The sequence below is a fragment of the Macaca nemestrina genome, chromosome 16 (assembly GCF_043159975.1).
Source record: "Macaca nemestrina isolate mMacNem1 chromosome 16, mMacNem.hap1, whole genome shotgun sequence".
In the NCBI taxonomy this organism is placed as follows: Eukaryota; Metazoa; Chordata; class Mammalia; order Primates; family Cercopithecidae; genus Macaca; species Macaca nemestrina.
In genome coordinates, this window is record NC_092140.1 from 39,331,835 (window position 1) to 39,353,096 (window position 21,262).

The 21,262-nt window shown below is 37.3% G+C and overlaps 1 protein-coding gene and 1 long non-coding RNA gene across 2 annotated transcripts in view; one reads left to right on the forward strand and one right to left on the reverse strand.

Annotated features, from left to right (window-relative positions):
* Positions 1-21,262, reverse strand: part of LOC105481752 (uncharacterized) — a 232,217-nt gene that overhangs the window by 200,819 nt on the left and 10,136 nt on the right. The gene's annotated exons all lie outside the window — the stretch shown is intronic.
* The window catches only part of LOC105481754 (KLF transcription factor 12), a 618,039-nt gene continuing 609,345 nt past the window's right edge, over positions 12,569-21,262 (forward strand). Inside the window, exon 1 of the mRNA XM_071081217.1 lies at positions 12,569-12,590. The gene's annotated coding sequence lies outside the window, so the exon portion shown is untranslated. The remainder of the gene's footprint in view (positions 12,591-21,262) is intronic.

The window sequence follows — 21,262 nt, forward strand, 5'->3', positions numbered from 1 at the left end:
TTCTAAGATATGCAATAAAAAAGGAAACATTCATTTTTCTTACAGCTTTTAACTAACTTAATGATCTTTAAAGTGGCTTCTGGTGTATTTAAATCAAGTGGCATTGCCATGTAGCTTTCACAAAACAGACCTGAGTAAATCCTGTCTCCTTGACCAGAATCGAGTTTCTTTGACTTTTAGCCTACCAATGTTGAAGAGGGCATGAACTGCACTAATGTATATACAGCACTCAGTATAATATCTAGCTCATAGTAGGTATTCAATAAATGTTCATTTTTTCTTCCATTTATACTAAACCAGGTAAAAAATAAGTTAACATATCACAGACCATGTAAAGATTTGTATTTTCTGAATAGATATTTTGCTTTCACATCACTTTGTGACCCTTCTAAGCAAATATTCTTGTGCATACATAATAAGATCAAGTTATCGTTGATAATTAAATTACTATGATGAAAATTGTCTTCCATAACTTGACATACAGTCTTTCTCTCATGTTGAACTTTTTAGAATCGCACATATTCCAAATAGGTGTACTCTTTTTGGGGAGTCAAACGCATAATCCCACATCACGAACATCAAAGCAACTACAACAGAACCTCAGTCACTTTAGAGAATTACATCAGGAAGCAGAAACTACAGCTTGGTACCATGTTTAATGTTATATAGGATATAATAAAAAATTTCTGATGAAAGTCAAGTGTCTGTATTACCACACATGTATACATAGATAGAGTAGTGAATCGAATATCAAATTAATCTTGATATCATAAAATTGAGTATGGCTGGTTGACTCTTAAAGTCAATGTGTAAACTGCAATTACCAAAAGGGGAGCCATGGGATATATTTCTAGCAGGAAAACAAACTCTCCAGCTTGGTGCTTTGGCTTTTATCAGATTCAGTGTGTTACCCATAGTCAGTAATTACAAAGCCATAATTGTGCAGGTTTCTAAATGTCATAAGCCTAATTTGTATCTCACCTAATTAGCCATTATAGTATAGACTACTTTTTCCATTGATGTTTTGGTATAAATAAATAAATAAATAGTTATTAGGAAATGAGCTAACATACTGCCTGGTAAATTCTGAGATCGTTTATATGCTGTGTTTTCTTCCAGGTCAAGCATTTTTAATGTAATTACTCATAATATGTATAGCAAGAGCTCCACTTATTATGTTCAATAAACAAGCTGAGCCATCATCTATTAAAACATCAAACTTTAAATTATAGCTTATTCATAGTTATTAATGGAACAGTGTAAGCACTCCCCTTCCTGCTTGTGTTTATAATAGTCCATTCTAATACAACTGTCTAATGCAGCATGAGCTTTGTCTAAGCAGACTGTCAGTTATGTGGGAGGTTTCTTTTTTCCCTTCCTCTCTCTCTTTCCTTGACTGCTGTTGTTTGATAGATGCTGTGTGAGGGAGGATGTGTTGTTTGGTTGATGTGTGGTTAGTAAAGAAAGTACTGCCTTCTCAAATAAATGACAGAAATTCCTTCCTGACAAAAGAAGCGAACATTAGAAATGAACTCTCCGAAAGTACTTCCAGTAGATAAACAGACCACAACCTTATAAAAAATACCTTGATTTCTCTATGATGAAAAGTGTCCATTAGTCACCAATGAGAGATAATCCCTAGGTAAGAACCAATCTCAATTTTATGTGCTTCCCTGCTGCCACTGAAAGTCAAACCTCTGAAGATGTTCACTTTGCTCATGTATGTTGGGTCTGCAAGTGAAAAATAAAATACATGTATAGCTACTTATATGTGAAAGACACAACTGAAATATTGTGTGGCACAATTGGAGAGGCAGGCAAACCTTCCTAAGAAAAACTGTGGATTTGGTTCTTAAAGAATCCTGGGCAGCATAGTGAGACCCTCGCCTCTACAAAATATTTAAAAAATTAGCCAGGAGTGGTGGTATGTACCTGTAGTTCTGCCTACTTGCGAGGCTGAAGTGGGAGGATTCCTTGAGCTGCAGTGAGCCCCAGTCATACCATTGCACTCCAGCCTGGGCGACACAGCAAGACAAAATCAAACAAACAAACAAAAAAATAAGTCTGCGTCTAGAAAATATGAACACCAAGTCAAACTCAAAGAGCAAGTTTTTAATGACAGCTTTATTAAGACATAATTCACGCCGGGCGCGGTGGCTCACGCCTATAATCCCAGCACTTTGGAAGACTGAGGCGGGCGGATCACAAGGTCAGGAGATCAAGACCATCCTGGCTAACACGGTGAAACCCCATCTCTATAAAGATACAAAAAATTAGCCGGGCGTGGTGGCGGGCGCCTGCAGTCCCAGCTACTCGGGAGACTGAGGCAGGAGAATGGCGTGAACCCAGGAGGCGGAGCTTGCAGTGAGCGGAGATGGCACCACTGCACTCCAACCTGGACGACGAGTGAGACTCCGTCTCAAAAAAAAAAAAAAAAGACATAATTCACATGTTACACAATTTACCCATTTAAAGTATACAAATCAGTGGTATTTTAGTATTTTTATATTTTAGTATTTTTAGTATTTTTATATTTATATTTTATATTTTTAAATTTTAGTATTTTTATATTTCTATAGCTTTTGGGGTACAAGTGATTTTGGTTACCTAGATGAATTGTATAATAGTGAAGTCTGAGATTTTCATGCACCTGTCACCTGAGAAGTGTACACTGCACCCAATATGTAGTTTTTTATCCCTCACCTCTCCTCCCAATAACCCCCCTTCTGAGACTCCAATTCCACTATACCCCTCTGTATGCCTTTGTGTACCCATAGCTCAATTCCCACTAACAAGTGAGAACACATATTTGGTTTTCCGTTCCTGAGTTACTTTACTTAGAATAATGGCCTCCAACTCCATCCAAGTTGCTGCAAAAGGCATTATTTTGTTCTTTTTTATGACTGGGTAGTATTCCATGATGTGTACGTACCACATTTTCTTTATCTGCTCATTGATTGATAGGGACTTAGTTTGGTTCAACTTCTTTGCAATTGTGAATTGTGCTGTGATAAACTTATGCATGCAAGGTGTCTTTCTTACATAATCACTTCTTTTCGTTTGGTAGATACCCAGTAGTGGGATCGAATGGTAGTTTTGCTTTTAGTTCTTTGAGAAATCTCCATATGGTTTTCCACAGAGGTTGTACTAATTTACATTCCCACCAACAGAGTATAAGCATTCCCTTTTTACCACATCCACATCAACACCTATTGTTTTTTGACTTTTTAATAATGGTCATTCTCCACAGCCAGCAGTATACTAAATGGACAAAAGCTGGAAAAATTTCCCTTGAAAACTGGCACAAGAAAGGATGCCCTCTCTCACTCCTATTCAACATAGTATTGGAAGTCCTGGACTGATCAATCAAGCAAGAGAAAAAAATAAAGGCATCCAAATAGGAGGAGAGGGAGTCCAAGTATCCCTGTTGGCAGACGGCATGATTCTACATCTAAAAAAACTTCATAGTCTCATCCCAAGAGCCCCTTAAAGTGATAAACAACTTCAGCAAAGTTTCAGGATACAAAATCAATGTACAAACATTATTAGTGTTCCTATACACCAACAAGAGCCAAGCCAAGAGCCAAATCAGGAATGCAATTCCACTCACAATTGCCACAGAAAAGAATAGAATACCTAGGAATACAGCTAACCAGGGAGGTGAGGTGAAAGATCTCTACAATGAGAATTACAAACCTCTGCTCAGTGAAATCATAGACAACACAAACAAATGGAAAAACACTCTATGCTCATGAATCGGAAGAATCAATATCGTTAAAACGGTCAGAGTGTTTTTCCCAGAAGGTTTGCCTGCCTCTCCAACTGTACCACACAATATTTCAGTTGTGCCTTTCAGATATGGATTGTTATATATGTATCAATATCATTAAAATGGTCTAAAGCAATTTATACATTAAATGCTGTTCCTACCAAACTACCAATGACATTCTTCACAAAACCAGAAGAAACTGTCTTAAAATTCATATGGAACCAAAAAAGAGCCCGAATAGCTAAGGCAATCCTAAGCAAAAAGAACGAAGCAGGCAGCATCACACTACCCAATTTCAAACTATACTACAGAGCTACAGTAACCAAAACAGCATGATACTGGCACAAAAACAGACACATAGACCACTGAAACAGAATTGAAAGCCCAGAAATAAGACTGCACACCTACAACCATCTGATTTTTGACAAAGCTGACAAAAACAAGTAATAGGGAAAGGACTACCTATTCAATAAATGGTGCTGGGACAACTGGCTAGCCATACACAGAAGATTAAAACTGGACCCCTTCTTTATACCATAGACAAAAATCAACTCTAGATAGATTAAAAACTTAAATGTAAAACCTAAAATTATAAAAACCCTGGAAGACAATAGAAACAATACCATTCTGGACGTGGGAACTGGCAAAGATTTCATGATGAAGATACCAAAAGCAACTGGAACAAAGCCAAAAATTGACAAATGGGATCTAATTAAACTAAAGAGCTTCTGCACAGCAAAATAAACTGTCAATAGAGTACACAGACAATCTACAGAATGGGAGAAAATATTTGCAAACTATGTATCTGACAAAAGGTCTGATATCCAGCATCATAAAAAAATTTACTAGAAGAAAACAACCCCATTAAAAAGTGGGCAAAGGATATAAACAGACAATTTTCAAAAGAAAACATACACGCAGCCAACAAGCATATAACAAAAAGCTCAATATCACTGATCATTAGAGAAATTCAAATCAAAATCACAATGAGATATCATTTCATACCAGTCATAATGGGTATTATTAAAAAGTCAAAAAATAACAAATGCTAGTGAGATTGCAGAGTAAAGGGAACACTTACACACTGTTGGCAGGAGTGTAAATTGGTTCAACCATTGTGGAAATCAGTGTGGTGATTTCTCAAAGAGCTAAAAATAGAAATACCATTCAACATTACTGGGTATATGCAAAGGAAGATAAATTATTCTATCATAAAGACACATGCACATGTATGTTCACTGCAGCACTATTCACAAGAGCAAAAACATGAAATCAACTTAAATACCCATAAACAATAGACTAGATAAAGAAAACATGACCATATACACCATGGAATACTATGTAGCCATTAAAAAGAATTAGATCACGTCTTTTGCAGGAACATGGATGAAGCTGGAGGTCATTATCCTTAGCACACTAATGCAGAAATAGAAAACTGAATACCCCATGTTCTCACTTATAAGTGGGAACTAAATGATGAGAACACGAAGACACAGACGGGAACAACAGATACTGCGGGCCCACCTGAGTGTGGAGGGTAAGAGGAGGGAGAGGAGCAGAAAAAATAACTACTGGGTACTAGACTTAGTACCAGGGTGACAAAATAATCTGTACAACAAACCCCTAGACACAAGTTTATCTACATAACAAACCTTCACACATAGCCCTGAACCTAAAAAAAAGTTCTAAAAAATAGAAATAAAAAAAATAGTGGCCATTCTAGCTGGAGTGTGGTAGTCTCTCATTGTTTTAACTTGCATTTCCCTGATGATTAGTGATGTTGACCATTTTTTTCATGTTTCTTGGCATTTGTATGGCTTCTTTTGAGAAATGTCTGTTGATGTCATTTGCCCACTTTTTGGTGGGATTATTTTTTTCTTTCCGATTTGTTTGTATTCTCAAAGAGAAAATTTAAATTGCAATGTTTTGGAGTCTGAAACCTCTTGTGTAATTTTGCATAATGTCTGGTGTAAAATGAATAACATTATATATTACATGATTCTGGAAAGATTCAACAATTATGAATCTGATTACAAGGTGAAGGCAAGTTGCTGGAGAAATTGCAGAAGATGAGAAGCCATTTGAAAAATAACTGTGAAGGGTCTCAAGATCCAACCTTCCTTAAGTGTAATAAGAAAGCTTCTTCCCCTCCCCAAATACTTTCCCAATTCATTCCAAACACTAAAGGTCTTCTAAAAATTAAGTTATAGTAATTTAGTAAAAAGTAATAATATTTTTTAAACTTTCATAAAACCATGTTTTCTGTAGGACAGGCAGTAATAAAGAGGACTAGAAGAGGCAGATAAACATTCACACATCCACACATGCAGACCCATGTATAAAAGAAATGGAAGTGATTATCAACTGTTGTCATTATTCTTTGCTACCTAGGATTCTCATTTAGATAATAAAATGGAAAGTGAGGTTGACATATCAATATCTAGAAAGAAGAATGAAATTAATGATGTTTAGAAAATGGTTTTGGTTTTCAATAAAAATAAATTTTGCAGCAATGGGTAAAATATTTAAGCTGGGTTTTTTTAAAAAAACTAATTCATCAGTCCTGGGGTTGTTTCTTTTCTTATATACCAGATTCAGAATGTTAACTGACATTGTAGAGAACTCCTAATTCTGTCATTGATTTAAAATCTGTCTTGTTTCATTTTTCCATTTAACAGAACCTTGGTGTATTAGTCAGGGTTCTCTAGAGAAACAGAATAGAATGTGTCTATAGTATATAGAAAATGATTTGTTTCAAGAAATTGACTCACATAATTACAGAGGCTGACAAGTCCAAGATCTACAGGGTGGGCCAGCAGGCTGGAGACCCAGAAAGCAGGCAATGTAGCCATTCAAGTTCAAAGACCATCTGCTGGAAGAGTTCCCCCTTCTTCTAGGAAAGGAAGTGATTCTACTATCTACATTGTGGAGGGTAATCTGCTTCCCTCAAAGACTACTAATTTAAATGTCAATCTCATTAAAACATACATTCATAGAAACATATAGGATAATATTTGACCAAATGTCTGGGTACCACCGTTGCCTACCCAAATGGATACATAAAATTGACCATCACATTTGGTAATCCAGATACCTGCTGGAGGTGATATAACGCTTTTCATTTTGTTCTGCTTTCCAATCTCTTTCTTTCAAAGCTCTTAAATCATTAACATCATTGGCCTAGAGAAAAAGTTTGTGCTTAGAAATTGCCATAAATGGCATGCCTCAGAAATCCTTTGAACTGTGCAATTTCAGTTATAGTTGGCACCAAGAAACACTAGTTTTTAATGTCTTGTGAGTGTTTTAGAATTTTCTTAACCAAGTTGCCTAGAATCTAGTTAAAGAATTTTTGGAGACACTTTTTTTTTTTAAGACAGAGTGGAGACTCCTATTTTTACATCACGTACTCTATCTCTGAGGCATCTCTGAAATGGTGATGCAGTCTTCCGGTTTTTTGTTTATTTCTTTAAGGATCCTTTAGCATTTGCTAAATTTCAAACTTCTTTTTATTTTTATATAAATAAATTGTTTTATTTCATTTTTATACAGGTGATGCTTCTAAAACCTCAATTTTTTCTCACTTAAAAAAATAGATTATTTTGGTCTATTTGTAATAACTCTTATTCCAGTGGTTTCTAAGCATCTTTGAATTTTGACAATAAATGACATGTGATTAATGAATGCATTCCATTGTTTTTTCATCTATGATATGTATGAATTAAGTGCAGTACAATTAATCTTTTGAGAGCTTTCACAATACCTTTTATTTGGTTGGTGCAAAAGTAATCATGGTTTTTGCAATTAAAACTAATGGCAAAACTGCAATTACTTTTACACCAACCCAATATACGCAGACACACTCATATACCAAAGCAGTCCTCAGAATTTACTGTGTTGAATGATAGCCATGCTGTAGCCTTGGTAATATCCTCTGTATTCAAGGATTACAACTGTGTAAGAGTTGACTCCCTGGAAATCCCTAGAATTCTTAGAAAGCAAAGGTTATGGGCATATAGAAATTTAAAGTGAGAAGATATTATCCATACCAAACCTCTCATCTTCATATGAGCAGACTGAACCCTGATGATATGGTTTGACTGTGTCCTCACCCAAATCTCATCTTGAATTGTAATCCCCAGGTGCTGAGGGAGAGACCTGATGGAAGGTGGTTAGATCATGAAGGATGGTTCCCCCTTTGCTGTTCTCATGACAGTAAGTCCATTCTCACGAGATCTGATGGTTTTATAAGTGTTTGGTAGTTCTCTTGCTTGCTTGCTTGCTTGCTTCTTCTCCCTCCTGACACCACGTGAAGGAGGTCCTTGCTTCCCCTTTGCTTTTCACCATGATTGTAAGCTTCCTGAGGCCTCCCCAGCCATGCAGAACTGTAAGTCAATTAAACCTCTTTCCTTTATAAATTACCCAGTCTCGGGTAGTGTGAGAATGGACTAATACACCTGAGAAGTAAAGAAACATGGCCTAGGTGTAGGTTCTTAAGACCAGGAGCCAGTGATTTGGGTAGCCTTTCTTGCTCTGTTTCTGAGTTGAAGACTGGCAAGTTAGTTAAGTAGGTGGTACTACAACCTTTTCACTTTAAAATGACAGTTTTGTACCTCTTAGGGAAGACATGTCAAAAGAGTCAACTTTAAAACAAATTCACTTACCTAGAAAATAAAAATAAGTGAATATATCCCAGTGTGAAAATTAGGAAAATGGTAGCTAAACTCTTTCCTGCCAGTGTTTTGCTAATCTTTTGCTAATTATGTATTATTCTTGAGCCTCAGTTTCCTCTTTAGAGAAATCAAAATTGATAAGTAATACCTGATTAGTTTATTCTGTAATTTACCCACTAAGACTGTAATGGCAATATAAATACATAAAAACACAAGCTGAGTATCTGGTAACCATTTTCAGAATCTGATCATCCCATATGGAAAGTTAGAAGACACTATGTGAAAAAATAGACTATCTTGTGTGAATTTCTCTACAATTTTTATTTTAGACTATTTCATGTAAATTTCTATACCAATTATATTTACTTTCAAACAAGCTTCTCCAGTGACAAAAAAAAATTTGATCATTATATATATATATATAGATATAGATACATACATACACACATGCATTACATATACAGGAAGACTCTTCAACTTGACCTATAAATATGACAATATTTTCAATGTAAAATGTTTTAGTTGATCTCCAAGTTATATAGATAAATATTTTGCATGTTTTATAGCTACATATGATAACTACACTACTAGTAGCAGTCATCATTATTCTACTGGGCTCATTTGGCAAAAATAGTACAAAACTCACCAGAACCTGATGGTTTTAAAAATTCAATTTTAAGTGTGGGGTCAATTATTGTGAGAGTAGCAGTTGTTAGCCTTAGCTCCAGTGAGCTTCATCTGCTCTTCATTTCAGTAACTCACTCCCCTATCCACACTCTGCCTAGGCGTTAGGGACTGAATTGTGTCCTCTCAAAATATCTACATTGAAGTCAATGGGTAACCACTGGTTTACCCAATGTGACTGTATTTGGAGATAGGGCCTTTAAAGAGGTACTTAAAGTTAAAGGAGATTATAAGACTGAGGGCCTCATCCAATATGACTGATGTCCTTGTATGAGGATGAAGAGATGCCAAGGATGTACTCACACATAAGAAAGGCCATGTGAGGGCACAGTGAGAGGGCAGCCATTTGCAAGCCAAGGAAAGAGGCTTTGGGAGAAATCAACTCTGCTGGCATCTGGATCTTGTACTTACAGCTTCCAGAGCTGTGAGAAAATAAATGTCTGTTCTGGAAGCCACCAGTCTGTGGTGTTTTGTTATGACAACCCTAGCAGACTAATATGCTGGATATGATCATTAACAACATGAGTTAAAACTCTTATTTTACCTTGACAGCTTGTCCTTCCAGCTTACCACTTTTTTACTCCCAACACCCTACTCGCTAATAACATACCTTCTCTGTTTTCTTTTAGAGGCCCCTCTACTTCAGCTGCTCCTTCAATGTTAGTGATCCCAGGCTTGCACCTCAACCTCACTCTCTTCACATTATATACTCTCTCATTGGGTGATCTCATCCACATTCATGGCCCAAAAAACAATGCATGTGCTAATGTCTACCAAATGTTCTGCCCCATCTTTGATCCTTGATTTCTTTTCTGAGCTCTAGACATGAATACAATTGACATTTTTATCCAGATACTCCAACAGCATAAAAATGGAACCTTACCAATTATCATGCATGCATGAAGCTTTTTTCTTCAATGAATGAATAACCATTCATCTGTTTGTTAGGACTAAAAAACAATCTACAAATTGTCCTACCTAGATACTTCCATTTTTTTCCCCTCTCTTGTTTTCTTTCTCTTTCTTTCTCTTACACAAACACACACACACACACACACACACACACGCCAGTACTGTTGAGTCTATAGTCTGTCTCATTCCATCTCCAGTTACTTTCTCTAAATATTGCTACTCTTCTCCATGCCCCGAGAGGCTGACTTCTATTTACTGTAACACCCAGATTTTCTTCTCAGTGGCTACCAATTGGATTCAGTGTCTGATAACAGACCTTGCCCAATAACAACTTGCTACTGTTGTGGCTTTTTGGGTGCTTCACATTCCTTTGTTGATTCCCTTAACCCCATCCACACCTGTGAAAATGGCTTTTTCGGTAAACTCTCTACCATTACACTTTTTGAAAGTGCTATCTGTTTCCTGCCAAGGTTCAACTGAAATACATCTAAGCTAACTGGGATCTCTGGTTCCAGTCCACTCCTATGCATTCCAGGCTACTGCTAGACTAATACAGCTTAGTTACAAATCTGATTATAGTTCCTCAATGATCTACAATAGTTTCAAGTTAAAGTCCACATCCTTTAGCTTAGCTCACAACGGCCTCCATGATGTGATCATATCTATTGATCTAGCTTTATCTTCCACACCACTGTTTCTTTCCATAAACAGAACACTATTTTATCTTTCTGAAACAAACCATGCTTTTCATTCCTCCTTGCCTTTACATTCTGTTTTCCCTTTACAGAATTCTTTACTCCCTCTCTTCGGCTACTTAACACTTATGTCTTCAAAATTCAGCTCAAATGTCCCTCTTCTTGGCTCTTCCAGTCTCAGTTAGAGGCCCATCAATGTATATATACCTATCATATTTTTATTAGACTTTAATAGTCATTATGGATTATTATTTTTCTCCCTCCTTGTATGAAACATCTTGAGGGCAAGGGATAGATCTTATTTTACTCTGTAAATTCTAACTACAAAACAGAGAGATTGTGACTGGTTTATCCCTTCCTTCCTCTCAGTGGAGAAAAAATGAGAAAGAGTTCCCTCTTCTTTTTCTCTCTCTTTTTCCTCATGACTATTAGAAATGCTCCTAAATATCTCAAGACCCTAATCTAGGCCCTTGAATCCTCAGTATTACTCTACACAGTAAAAAAAAGGATGACTAGCTATTCTTGCAGACCAGAGGTCTAAGGAACAATAGTAGAAAGATGTTCCTAACAATGGAAGAAAGGTAATAGCCTCAGCAGCCACTCCTCTTGCAATAGGTAGACTGGCCTCCTCCAAGGCACATGGCTGAGAACCATGGCTGAGAAGAGTCTGAGAGGAATAAGAGAGTATTCACAGCAGAGCTGAGTAGCCCAGACATGCACTAGAAACATAGTTCTCAGTTCCCAGCCTTGAGGATGTTTTAGGGTATTTGCGTGTATATTTGTTTATCTTTTAGAGACTAGAGAGTCAAGTTCTTAGGAGAGAGAGGACATGAGATACTTTAAAAAGACACTAATTCAGTCACTCTTGTCATCATTCTGCTCCTCTGTACTCCTAAATTTGAGAGAGACAGAACAAGAGATAAAGAAAGTCACACAGAGAGCAAGCGAGAGAGAAATTAACATTCAATAGTAATGTGATATTGTTGTCATTTCTTGAATGATGAATCTAATTGTTGAAATGTTCCACTTTTATAACAAGAGCACTTTCCCTACATCAAATGCTTCCCCCTCAGGCAGGAGAGACTGGTGCAGCAGTGGTGCAGGGTCGTAGCCATCCTATCACTTTCACTCAGTCACTTAAAGCTCCTCACACTTTCAAATTACACACATGGTTTTGGTTTGTAAATCACCATGGTAATAAGCACGACATAAATAACTCATAGAGTTCAATAGAAAAAAAAACTAACAATGACAATGAATAATTAGGAAGTGAGGACTTTGTGCACTAGTTCCAATTAAATTGCTCAAAATAAACAAATCCACTTGTGCTTTCTCAAATCTGTGGGTGCTAGTCCTGTTTGCCTAGAGAGAATAAAGACAAAATAAATAATAGAAAGTCAGATGTATTGACTCAAATATAGTTTTAAAAATAAGAAAGATGGTCTGAAGAGTAAGAAGGGAAATAGCCATTCCCAGAGTGATACTCTGCACCCTCAAGGAAAACAAGCTAAACGAAAAACAAGGCCTTTAAAACAAATAGTTTTAAGAAAATAATTTCCCAACAGGTTAGAGTTAAATACAAAACTAGTGACTAAAGTGGAGATAAACATGCATAAGAAATGGTTAACAAATGTTTTGTCAGCTCAGCCATGACAACATGAATGTAGGAAAAGTCTTTCTTTCAATATTTTGGCCATAGCCTGATAAAGAACCAACAGGGGTTTTCACACAGCACCTTAAAAGCCTGTCTTATCCTTGGGGTTTCTGCAGCCAATGAAAGTTTGTCACGATGATGTAATGCTCCTGAGTTGTGCTTCAGCACCGACTATGTGGTCACCGGGTATCATGCCTGAGAGCTAGGTAAGTTTTCGGATCAAATCTTTCTTTCCAGCCTGTTCCCCTGCTTAAACTAATTTCAGCAGAGAGATCATTTGTTTGTAGTCTATTTTACTATCTCTGAACAATTTTTTAATGTGGGCTGGGTTATTATAGAATTGTAAAGACAGCTGGTAAACAAAATGATGGGATCTTAGAGTCAATTTTCTTCTGTTATTAGTGTGAAGGCTTTTACTCCCCAGCAATTTATCATCACTTCAGAGGAAAAGAGCAGCAAATAGTGTTATGTTTTATTTGTTAGGGGAGCTCTAGTCGTTTGACAAACAAGTTTTACTAGAGAGATGTTTTCGGGGAGATGAAAAAGATTTCTTTTTAAAGATTGACACTGAATTTTACTGATATTATTAAGTGACCCCCACTGAACTGTAAGCAGTGGAATAAGTTTCCATGTTTTTTATAAATAGAGAATATGTAATTCTTGCCCTCACAGATTTGAAACCTAAAAAATAAAAGAGAGAACAAGATAGCACACTAATTTTTTTCCCAATTTTTATTTAAGTTAAAAACAATTTTAAAAGGAAAAAACAACAACAACAACAACAACTAAATATGTAGTGACCCTCTGTGGCCTGACAATTATATGAAGTTAAATGAAGAAAAGTTAGAGATCAGTAAATAAGCCAGTTTCAGTGCCTGGCTGTACAGATGTTTCCCTAAACAACTTTTTAAAATTTAGAGCATTTACAAATGTTGGATTAGGTAACCAGCAAAAGCAACGGAAATGTAGCGTCATACTTTTTCTCTGTGGTACCCTCTGCAGATGTGGAGGTTTTCAAGAACTGTTATTGATATCAGTCAAGCTGTGGATTTCCAGCAACATGAAGTACAGAAAACGATTATCCAGATAATTCAAGATTTAGGGGGGAAAATACTCTCAAAATTGTTACTGGGGAAAAGAGAATGAGTGGGGAGGAGGGAGGAGGTTAACCATGCATTCCCAGCTACACTGATTGAACTACCCAGACGTTACCATCTTTCCCCTTAACTCTGACTGTATAGACACAGATTCTGAGAAAGCCATCTTAAATAAGAGTGTGGAAGAATTATCCTCGGCAATGTGGAATGACAGAAAATGTCTTGTAGAATTTCTAATAAGAAAAATACTTTTTCTTGTCTTGTAGAACTTGATGTCTGATGGGTCCTAATGCATGTGTACTTTTATCAAAAACTTCACAACTCTCTAACTTGCAAGCTGCTTTTCTCTACCCTCAGCTGAGTTTATCAATTACACTTCACTTTCTCCTACATCTTCTTTCATTTACCCTCCAACGAACTGGGCCGTCTCCCTACCATACCGTCTAAGTAGTAAATAGGTACTTCACCCCTTACATGAAATTATCATCCTCTCTTTGTTCCACAGTTAATTCATTTTTCTCTCAGATTAATAACTACAATGCCAAATAGCTTATTTTTTTAAATTTTAAGTTAAAAATATATTAGCATATGGCCGGGCGCGGTGGCTCAAGCCTGTAATCCCAGCACTTTGGGAGGCCGAGACGGGTGGATCACGAGGTCAGGAGATCGAGACCATCCTGGCTAACACGGTGAAACCCCGTCTCTACTAAAAAATACAAAAAAAAAAAACTAGCCGGGCGAGGTGGCGGGCGCCTGTAGTCCCAGCTACTCGGGAGGCTGAGGCAGGAGAATGGCGTGAACCCGGGAGGCGGAGCTTGCAGTGAGCCGAGATCTGGTCACTGCGCTCCAGCCTGGGCGACAGAGCAAGACTCCGTCTCAAAAAAAAAAAAAAAAAAAAATATATATATATATATATATATATTAAATATATATATTTATATATTTATAAAATATAAATATATTTATAATATATATATATATTTATAAAATATAAATATTTATAAAATATATATATATAAAATATATATATATATATATATATAAAAGCATCATATAAACATAACTCATTTTCCATTTTTACCCACAAACTTTCATGTCATTGCTTTGGTGCTGTAATTGATACTGACATGGAGATTTAAGAGATAACTCCACATTTCAATAGCATCCGATGCCTTGCTTTCTGCATCATAAGTTCTGAACAGGGAGACAACACAGTTACAAGAAGGGCCACAAAGTACTGCTCTAGAATTGAGTGAATGAGTGAGCAATGCTTCAGAGTGACTGATGAAAAGAAAAAACATTTCCACAAAAGAAAAACAGTATGGATAAGGTGGAGTACAGTGCAAACGATGTGAAATTATTTGGTTTCTGATACAGAATTGTTGAATGTGGGCCCTTGGTCAAGGCTGAAAGCCTGTGCCTTTATCACAGAGCTGCAGGCAGTGTACTCACTAGGCTTGGGTTCCGAAATCCCACAGCATCCAGCTAGAGGCGGAAAGGGATCAGCATGGAGTTGCGCACCCTCATTAGTCTGCAGAGTGGGCGCTCGGAAAGGCCTAGGAGGAATCTGCTTGGGGTTCTGCTTGACCTAGGAAATCTCTTTGATTCTCACTCTGGGATGCAACTGTGCCGCACAAGTCAGGATTTTTCAAAACAATGTTTTAAAGGGAACATATTGCTTAGCAAAAGTCCTTAGGGCATGATCTGAGCACTGACATGGACAAATAATGCACCCTTCTGATAAATCCTGATGACAGAGTGGGCCTCGGAAAACACAATTCAAGGTAGAGCTCCAGTTCCAGCATTTCTGAAACCAGGAGGACATATCTGAAAGAATACCTAGAGGATTTGTGCATTGACAAAGTCTGGTAACGCAGAGAATAAGTTATTGGTTGTTGAAAATCTATTATAGCACTCTACTGTAGGCCACAAAAGAGGTGTTCAGTAAAAGTCATTCTGTTTTAAGGACAATCTCTTTTTAAATATTTCACTTTCCATTTCATCAAAAAAAGTATATTTTCATCAATAGCACCTTTTATAAACAGAAATGGTCAGAGCTCATTTAGTTCTCTGCCCTACCCATTTATATGATGGAGAGGAAGGCCCACTGGGGTCACTATCAGAAAGAAAGAATGACAGGTATCCAAATAAAACAGAAGTTAGCTATGCCTTCCAAGGTGAATACTGGGAATAGTGTACTCCCAGGATACATAGAAAATGTGGATGCGAAAGCATATAGGAGTAGGAAAGACAGGAGTTCAGTAGTCACACTCGATTGTAATTCCACAGTGAAGGTTCTTGGGGAAACTGCCATGAGCCAAGCATGAGATAAGATGCAGAGGACACAAGAAGAAAAAGGCACCATTTCTATACTCAAAGAGCTTTCAGTTCTCCTTAAATCAAGTCTTGAAGAATAGGCTAGATATTGGTCAAGTGTAGGAAGAAAGTATGGTTAAAGGAAGAATGACCATACATCCAGTTTGCCAAAGATGGTCCCAGTTTATGCCTCTTGTCCTGGTATAACAATCAATACCACTTGGGTTCATTTTCAAAAGTGTCCTGGCTTGGCCTTTACAAATAGGGAACCACTGAAATGTTTAAAAATCGAGTTTAAAGAAATGAGCTAAAGGAGGAGGACTGTTAACTCAGGCAAGAAAATTAGGAGGCCCTGACCCAAGGCATAGATCATGGTGACAGAGAATAGCACACAGCACTCATTTCCCCTTTTCTTTTAGAAGCAGCATCCCCACCTCCTCTGGCAGAATTTCTCCTCTCCTTTTAGAAGGTGTCCCTGTGAATCAGAAGGCTGAGGGTTCCCTGCTTTCTCCAAGCCAAGCAGTCACATTGGACATGTGAGCAATGGGACATTCTCTCCTGGAATTTTGTCCCTTGAGCAGAATGATGAGAAAGGTGGGATGGAAACTTGGAGATCATTCAGTCTAGCAGTGGTGACTGACAATCCCAACAAGCAGTTTCTCCAATGGAAAATGCCATGATGCCACAGCCCCTGTTATCTCTGAGTCAGTTTCTTCAGTCTTCCTTTTATTCTGTAAGTTTCCTCATGGCCCTCCAATAAATATTCCTTTAGTTTAGTTTGGTTGCAGCTGCTCACAACCAGAGAACCTACACTGATAACTGTAATTGTCAATATGCTGTATTTATATATGGAGGAGACAAAATAAGAACAAGTGAGGTGACATGCTACCCAACACTGTCTTTTTCACTCTATATCTTATCCATTATTCTTGTAAGTGAAGTTCACACCATCATCTCCCTCTATCACTTTAATATAGTTTTTAAAATGCTGTTTCTGCCGCATTATTTATTTTCCAATCATCACGTATGACTACGTACATAGAAATGGGGTTTGCTTTGTGAAAAGATAATTGTTGGTATAGAACTTGGAGGTCCTGCTTCTGCCCCTGAAAGTTAAACAGCCTAGGATTTCTGTTTTCTTGCTTCTTACGATGGTCCCAGTGCTACCCAGGGGCTGCAAAAACAAAAGGCTAAGATGTCATTTAAACCAAACCAAACCAAACCAAAAACATCCTTCACAGATAGATCTTTTCTTGGAGGTTATTTGTCATTGAAATGAATGTCCCTGGGTGATCAGAAGTAAGTTTTTATTGTGGTATTATTCTCCTTTAAACCCTTCAAGGCACTGAGCTATGCCTCTGCAATTGTAACACGGGAGAGGGTGCTGGGCGGTCATTTAACACGGGCAGCTCAGGTAGGGGGAACAAATGAAAATTGGGGCGGGCAAGAGTACTGCGATTGGTTGAATTCCGATGCAGCGTACACTCTAACGCCCTGAAATATGGGATGCAGGAGTCTCCACAGATGCTCCCTGCTGCAGTTCTTGAAAGGCAGGAACAAATTTAAACTGGGTTTTGTGAAAACAAATGACATCATTCCTGCATACTCTGAAAAGCTGCAGCCCCAGTGGAACATTTTCTCGTTTTCCCCTTTGCTTTTCTATGTCTGACTGCAGGGCTTCAGGTTTTCATGCTGCACGTTTAACTGGCTAGATCTTGCAGGGAATAACCTTTCATCACTTGCCTCTAAAAATAATAAAACCCACGAAGAAAATATAGAGGCCTGTAAAAGTTCATTTAAAATCACATTTAATCTCCATGTGGCTCTTATCTGAAGATAATGACAGCACATGGGAAGAATTCTAGTGATTTGAAAGAAAAAATAACAAGATGCTGTATTGGGGACTGTCATCATGGAAATTATGGCCCTGAACTATTTGGAGTGGACTTTATTGTACAGTGTTCAGTGCTGGTGATTAGGAGAACTAGGATTTCCATTTAGGGATTTTTCTGGGTTCACATTGTTAACTGCAAAAGTAATCAGGGATCTGGTATATTTAAGATGGTCAGCTAAGGGCCATATTGAAATACTGTTTAGATGTACTGTTCCTCATTGCAGATGTCTACAAAAATAAAATAAAATAAAAAGTAGGTGAGTCAGAAAGTTTTTTAAAACACAGCAGAGTTAGCTGATTTTCAGAACATGGCTTAAGAAGCTAAGGCAGTTAGAAATATAATAATGAATCTTCAACATACCAAAACCTGATGGAAATTTTCTCATGAAGATAATATTTGCTTAATCATTGTCCTAAGCCAAAGGATGTCCCAGGAAGTTCTCTATTTGCCAGTGTCCATCTGCAAGAGCAACTGCTTGAATAAGTACTGTGAGAGTCCTCCAAGACTCAAAGCCTATTTGGTTTTCTCAATCCCATCCCAGGAACCCAGGCCTAACTGTTGACTTCCCTTAAATCAGCTTCCAGAGATAATTCTGAAAACTACTTATCTTTATTGCAAGTGATTATTAAAATCTTTACAATTCAAATTTCCTCAATATTACTATCAGATGGCAAACAGAAAATTAATCTCAAACTGCAAGGATGAATTTTATATAAAAAGCTATATGCGATGACTTCTAGACTAAGCCACGGGCATGACATCGTTTACTCCTCAAACTTGCAGTGATCCAGTTAGGAAGCACGGCAAGGTGATGGTTGTCTTTCTCATTGAAATGAAACCAGCCCAGAGAAAGGCTTAAAGAGAAATGAAGAAACAAGTCCATCCACCCATCCCTACCACACCTTCCTTGAACATGAATTTTACAGCTTTGTCCTTGATTCTTGCTTCTATATAATACCTTTGACCTTCAAACCTTAGAGGTCATCTTTACCAACCCCATTCTTGTTCATGTTATTATGAATTAAACAATGGCTACTGTGTAAAACCAAAGAAAGTAATATGCCAGCAATCAAGAACAATCTGTAAAACAAATAGAGGTAGATGTATGAGTCAGGAAGCCAATAGACTATTTGATTAAATAAACACTTTTTTTTATTATCAAAGATGATAGCATTTTTTTATTGCCCTCCTCTTGAAATTCCCCTCGTTCTAAAAGAAAATTTTAAAATATTTTTTCTGCGTTAACTTCCTCTACTCAATTATCTGAAATTTTTAAAAGATGCCCAATTAGCTGATCTCTTGGGACAAAAGGTGATTTCCCCTTTTTACAGTGATTTTTTTTTTCCATTAAGGATACTTTTTACATGTAGGGAGTCTGCTTTCTACTTCCTAGGCTGGGAAAAAGAGAAGTGAAAAGTTTTCACCATTTCTCTACTTCTTTCTGAACTCCTAGCAGCCTCTCCTCTTCCTCTTTCTTATTTTGTCCTCCTTTTGCCTTTCCTGAACTGCTGGCACTGAAGAAACAGAGCTAGAGGCTTGGGGCTGCAGTTGCTGCCTGGGTCCTCCATTGGCCCAAATAATACTTGAGCCTTAAAAAAGGAGAAGAAGAATTAGAAAATAGGAACACTACTTGAAAATTTTTTCGTTCTGCTTCTCGGCTTTAAATTCACTCCCTGGCACGCCCATGCTGCAATTTTTTTCATCAAAATTCTCTATGGCAGTTCCTCAAAAAATATGTCTTACTAGCCCTTAACACTGGGAGAGGTTATAAAAAGGGGGGAAGTATTAGGAGATGTAAAGAAACCTGAATTCCATTTGCTTCTGTTGATCATTGCTGTGTAACCTAAGTCAGGTTGATATCATTTGAAAAACAGTGGAAAATCTACGATTAATGAAATCTGCCCCAAATTTGATAGAAAATACTGCCACAATACTGACAAAATTGTATATATCCACTCTAATTTATGTAGTAAGCAAATAAAAAGATATTGTGAAAGCATATATAGGGTGAAAGGACAGAAAGTCACCAGCACAGCCTGAGCCAAGTCACATTGCTCTTCCACTCAGAATTTTCCAGTGGCTTCCCATCTCTCAGAGAATGTCCAGTGCTCTTGCAAAGGTCTGCATTTCTTTCTGTACTCTACTCCACCTTCCTGTCAGACCTCCACTTCTCCCCCATCCTTCTCATTCACTCAATTCCAGACACACTAAACATCCTGCTATTTATTGAACAGTCCAAAACACGTGTCAGCCTCAGGGCCTTTGCATAAACCAATTCCCATGCCTGGAATAGTGTTCCTGCAGATGGGCCTATGTGGGCACCCACATTTCCTTCAGATCTTGAATTTTTCTCTCCCATGGTCCTACTTACCCATTGCATTGGTTTTTCTTTCCTGAAATGCTGAGAATTCTGCTCTTTGAGGTTGCTCCAACTGTAATCTTTGAACAAATATAGTAGACTGAGGTCCCTCATGGAACTGAATTTTCACTCCTATGCTGTTTGAGCACAGGAGTCCCCAGTTTCAACTAGTCATGTAAAAGATGTGCTTCAAAACAAGCCAACTTCTTCCCTTCCTTAAGAGTAATACATTAAGAAGCAGGAATATGCTAAATACAGAGCTAAATGTTAATCTATTTTTCCCATGTTTCCATATTTTCAATGCTTCTTTATTCTTAGGCATGAAACTCTTTTTATAGTGCTCTAAATTTCTAAAGAATTTAAGACATTATACTTCTCCAGTCTCTATAACTTCAAAATATACCACTTGCTGATAAAACCCTGCCATTTTAGCCTCTCTTCTTTTTTCCTACTCCTAACTCACATATGAGTCTGAAGTCTGTACATTAACATAAACACTACTGCTCAATAGAACCTTCTGCAATGATGGAGGCATTCTGAATCTGCCCTGTTCAATACAGAAACCACTAGCCACATGTGGCTATGGAGCATTTGAAACTCGGCTAGAACAACTGAGAAACACATTTTTAATTTCTAGAAGGGCATCTTTAATGAAGGTAAAGTTCACCTACTTAACATGGGAACAGCGGATGACACCTGCCCAATTTCACAATCTACTTCTAGATCCATCTGCAACCCCATGTTCCTTTCTTCTCCTTGACACACAATTTATTATTTACCCAATGTCTTTCAGGCAATTTTCTCTGAAAAGTATTTAAATGTCATAAAACTATTTTGACAGCCAACTCTCAGGCATCTGTAGTGACAGAGTATATATGTTTATCAACAATATAATAAAACTAGGACTTCACATTAACTTCGGGTTTAGAACCTCCTACATTGACTCTGCTACGAGAATAGTAGAATATATTTCATTTCTCTTGACCACACTATACAGCCGACTGTAGACCAAGATTCAGAAGAGAAAGAGACAATGACATAGAGACATTCATGACCTGATTTCTGAAACATCACAAATGTTTGATTACATAAAATGTAAATTCTCCCATTTTCCTCAATGAATTGTTATTACCTGTGATAATTTGACATTACATAAAAATTAACAGTGTTCTTAGAAATACTGTGGAGAAAATATAAGAATTCAAGTTCGT